At 40.2% G+C, this 5,106-nt stretch overlaps 1 long non-coding RNA gene and 1 pseudogene across 2 annotated transcripts; one reads left to right on the forward strand and one right to left on the reverse strand.

Moving 5' to 3' along the window:
• LOC110433671 lies at nt 504-2,474 on the forward strand. 2 transcript variants are annotated; one of them, XR_002451093.1, is made up of 2 exons: nt 504-1,036; nt 1,168-2,474. It is a non-coding gene; the product is annotated as an uncharacterized LOC110433671 (long non-coding RNA). The 2 variants fall into 2 exon arrangements; XR_002451094.1 differs by having other exon boundaries at nt 512-1,036; nt 1,248-2,474.
• On the reverse strand, nt 4,392-4,903 carry LOC8083616 (annotated as a pseudogene).

Consider the following 5,106-nt stretch of genomic DNA (forward strand, 5'->3'; position numbering starts at 1 on the left):
TCAAGACTTCACCTTGCAAGGACAAAAATTGTCTTGGGTGCTCAGCTGATCCACCAACCATCTCTTCAAAAGGGATCAAAGACTTAGGAGCTGCCTTTTGCAACATTGACCCCAAGGAGCTCACTTATGCTAAGCTCAATAAAAAGCCAAGTCAGGGAAAGGCCAAGGACAAGGACAGTAAGCCCAAGAAGAGCAAGAAGGCCAAGTCGTCCTCTAGTCAGAGTTCATCTCATTAGGCTTTGTCTTTTCTGTTCTTCAGTTATCTTAATAAAAATGGAATTGCATCAAGGATAGAATAAGTGATAGCTTTTGTGATGTAATATGTTTGCATGAAACAAAAAAAATAGAATCCTTTGATGATGCTTTTATCAGAAATTTCTGCCCCCCTTGCTTTTGATAAGTATACTGCTTTACCTTCCGTTGGTGTCTCGAGGGGTGGAGGGGGGGTGAATTATCATTTGGAAATCCTACTCCTTTCTTGGTTCAGTCATTTTTCAGAACCAATCTATCTACCCTATTAATTCATCAACATTTTCTATGCTGAACTCATCCAAAAAAACAACCCCGTTGAGAAGCCCTTAATATATCCACCCACAAAACTATACCAGAAAAACTCTCACCTTTAAAACAAACTGTGTAAATTTTATTCTAACCCTTTTCTCTTCTTCATCCCTCGTGTCTCCCTCGCCCGCGCCGAGCCAGCACCCCTGCACCGCGCGACGCTCGGGTAGCCAGGGTTTCGATTCCCACTCTGCGTCGATGGCCAAGAAAATGTCATCGACTCCACCTTGCATGTGGGCTTCTTCCCCGACGCCGCTGCGGCCTTCGCCGTGTGCCACCGGCGTCGACACGACACCCGCAGTTTCACCTTCACCCGCACCAGCGCCGTGATCCTGCCCTCATCTCCTCTCCATCCTACGCGATGCCCCTCCCTCACCGAGATCTGCTACGAACGGCGACAGCCGTCCATGGCCCCAGGAGGAGGCGTGCACATTTTTGGCGATGGCGGTCCATCTCAGTACCGTCCGCACCTACGGTATGTCCCTATATGTCCACCACCTGAGGATGATCCAGCGTGCAGCCAGGCAGGCTTCTCTCTTTTTTTTTGTCCCTTCCGATTGACCTTGATCATGTTTTTTTTAATTAATTTTGGTATTGATTTCTCAGTGATGGAAGATGCTAATAATTCATTGCCTACTTGGGAACGCTTTCTACTGTCTGTGTGATGATACACTGCTCTCTGTTAGGTAAATACAAGCCTCTCAGATCTGTACAGAATTGGTGAAAAGAAGTTATGGAGTGAGATGAATCTTTTTACAACATATATTTTGTAAGATTCATATACTTGTCACTGCCCAGGTAAGATGATTCCAAATGTTTGATTATTGATTGATATATTCAGTTTCATTTTTTTATTTTCTCATTGCGCTAAGGTTGGGAAAGGGTCCAGTGCTAGAACCAGCTGCAGGTCTTTACAGTCAGGTTGTTTGGATATAGATTGCTGTTATGCCCATTTAGGTTACGGTTGTTGGGCTTCATCTGTTTTTAGCATGTTGATGATGCCAATGTGTCGCATTCAATTTCGGCACTACAAGGGAGACTACACGTATGCATGGATGGTGGCTGCAGGCACAAGAGGCAGCAACATGTTTGAGTCAACCTTATTTTGTTTTCCTTCCATGAGTTAAGCAATTAATATGCCCATATTTCATAACATACTATTTGCCAATCACAGAAAAACAGTGATTACTTCTGTTGAATGAATGGTTCTCTGATGCAATAGTTATTTGATAGGATGGAGAGGGCACTAAAATTAATTGCAGGGTTTACTTTTCTTAGAGAATCTTTCATATCATAAAGTTAAAATAATAGAGCAGCTGCATGAAAAGGTTTACTTTCTCTTCTAATTGTTTCTGGATCTTTCAACATAGTTGAAAATATATTTTTGTTAGTTATGTGAACTTGAATATCGCAATTATAAGATCACTCAGAGACATATTTACAGTGCTTTGACAGAGTCTGTTAACAAAGTATTTGATCAGTTAGAATATTACTGATCATTTGGAATGTTTTAGGATTGTTTTGCGAGTATTTGATCTGACATGTGGTTTAAATAAGGATTTTGTTTGCATTGCGTTGGTGCTGAGGATTCATACCCCAAACGAGATAATGCAGGCCGAGCTGTACGTACAGTTGGGGCTCACAGATAGGCAGCTGCAGATGTGCTTCTGCCATTGCCGGCTCAAGGACTGCAAAAATCTGCTCACCAAGATTTATCAGCCGGCTGAAGGACTACAGATATGGCAAACATAAATGTATGCTTTCTTCTGTGTTAAGCTGCAGATCTTTTATGCTGGCTGATAAGCTTTGCTGAAGTGCAAGATATAGTATTGTTTATATTGAATACTCTTGCCGAGCATAATATTTTATTTTATTTACTATTGAGTTAGTAATATATGCTATTATTTGATATTTACACTCAATGTTTTTTTGTTGCTGTTTTCTTCTCTTTCTATCTTCCTATCAAATTTCATGACTCCTCAGTGGGCATACACAAACTTAGGAATGTACCAGAGCTTACTGGTTCGTCAAGGTGTCATATGTAAATTCTCGGAGTTTGCCAAACTATTTTTGTTATATATAAAAAACTAGAAAGTTGTGTATGTATCCACTACATTTTGGTATCATTGTTGTCATACATGTAATCCTTATTTGGTATACTAGGTTGACATCAGAATCATATTTTTTAATCCTAATATTATAATATTGATTGATGATTTTTCAAAATTACCAAAGCATATACATCATTTTGGTGTTTAATTTATCTTGTTTTAAATGTCACCGTAGCGTTAGCACGGGTAATATACTATAGCTTTGTCTATGGAATTTTTTGCTAGACATAATAATGATCACTGGATTCTTACTAACATCTATGCTCCCTGCACAGCCCTAGAAAAGATTATGGAATTTTTTGCTAGACATAATAATGATCACTGGATTCTTACTAACATCTATGCTCCCTGCACAGCCCTAGAAAAGATTATTTTTCTATAGTGGCTTAAGCATATCCACATGCCTGACTCCATGAACTGGATGATTGTTGGTGATTTCAACTTGTGCAGGAGTCCACAAGATAGGAACAAACCTGGGGTGACCTCAATGAGATGTTTTTGTTTAATGATGCTATTAGTACTCTTGGTCTTGTGGAACTCCCTTTGAAAGGTAAAAGATTTACATGGACAAATAAGCAAAGATCACCCCTCCTAGAACGTTTAGATTGGTTCTTCACATCCCCCTCTTGGACCTTGAGCTATCCTAACACTTTTGTCACCCCTTTGATAATGGAAACTTCTAATCATACACCCTGTGCTATCTCTATTTCCAATGCCATTCCTAAGCATCACATTTTTAAATTGAGAATTATTGGCTCCATCACTCTGATTTCCTCAATATTGTTCAGCAAAGTTGGATTGTGCCTTCTCATCAATCTAATCCAGCTAAGGTTATCACTGCCAAATTTAAAAGGCTTAGAATGGCTCTGAAAATTCGGGGATCTTTTATTTCAAACCTAAAGCTAACTATACATAATGTCAAACTTGTGCTCTACTTTGTCACTTTTAGAGGAATTTAGAGATCTCTCCATACCTGAATGGAACTTCAAAAGACTGCTGGAATAGAAACTTCGGAGCCTCTTATAAGAACAGCATGCTTACTGGAAGCAAAGAGGTAAAATTAAGTGGGTGCAACCTGGTGATGCTAATACAAAGTTTTTTCATGCACATGCCACATTGAATTATAGAAGAAATTTAATAACTGTCCTTGAGGATGACAGTGGACAATCCATTTCTGATCGTAGTGCAAAAGCTGATCTCGTATGGTCATCTTTCAAGGAGAGATTGGAATATCTTCTTTCACTCACGTCATCTTTGATCTTGGGAACCTCTTAACTGCAAATGTGGATTGTTCAAGCCTTGCCTTTCAGTACTTTTGAGATTGATTCAGTGGTGAGAATATCACTTGAACTTTGGGCATAACCGCATAAGGGAGGAGGGGTTTCCAACTTTCGAACCCTGACTAGCTAGAACAGTTCATCTTTGCCCTTTTCAAGTACCTGATCATATAGCCAGAAAGAAGAATAGCATCTCATGCTAAGAGACATGGTTCTTAGCTAAGGTTTTAAGGCACCAATATTATTTAGGAGACATTACTGGATGTAGTTACCATAATATATGCATCATATTCAGAATTTTATTTCTGGTGAGTCACACACGATGGTATGTGACCATATTCTTGGAATACAATGCAGCACATGGATATATCAATCTATCTAGAATGCACAACAAGGAAAGGGCTTTTGGCCATAGGCCACTAGAGTTGGCATGGCTGTAGTGCTATACATGGAAGGCAGTTGTAGCGTCATTTGCATCTGTTGCAAGTGCATCATCAGCTGGCACATAGCACCACAGTGGCACGGTGGTGACATCAGACCCTGCATCATCATTGGTTGCATGCAGCACTGTTGTTGCATCATGGAGAATGGTTGTGGCTGCATCACCATTTTTGACAATGATGAGCCTCCTATGGAGAATGCCTGTTGTGTCATGCAAGATTGCACGCACGAGACCATGGAATTCATTCTCATCATCAGGGAGGGTGAACTTATTACCATGGCTAATGGTTGTTGCATCATGCATGATTGCATGCATGGATCCATCGCTGTCATTCCCATCATTACCATGGCTAATGGTTGTTGCATCATGCATGACTGCATGCATGGATCCATCACTGTCATTCCCATCACATGTGGGATGTTTTGTAGGCAATTGGCTGTGGCAGTAGCAATCGTAGAGAGAGCAAGGAGCGCAGCAACCAGGGCAAGCATTTTGGTTGTTTGTGATGCCATGGTATTTGATTATACTATCCTGCAGATGGTGAGATCTAACTGTTGTTTAGATGAAGGTGATGGACAAGACTTGATAATGAGGGTCGTATTTATAGCAACTTATACTATGAAGGAATTTTGGCCTTTGCTAAACTGAAAGTTGATTCCAGATAAGGTAGTCATGATGTGGAATTTTGTTGATTTGGACATCAATTCTTTCTTTG

Source organism: Sorghum bicolor, chromosome 1 (genome assembly GCF_000003195.3).
Source record: "Sorghum bicolor cultivar BTx623 chromosome 1, Sorghum_bicolor_NCBIv3, whole genome shotgun sequence".
Taxonomy (NCBI): domain Eukaryota; kingdom Viridiplantae; phylum Streptophyta; class Magnoliopsida; order Poales; family Poaceae; genus Sorghum; species Sorghum bicolor.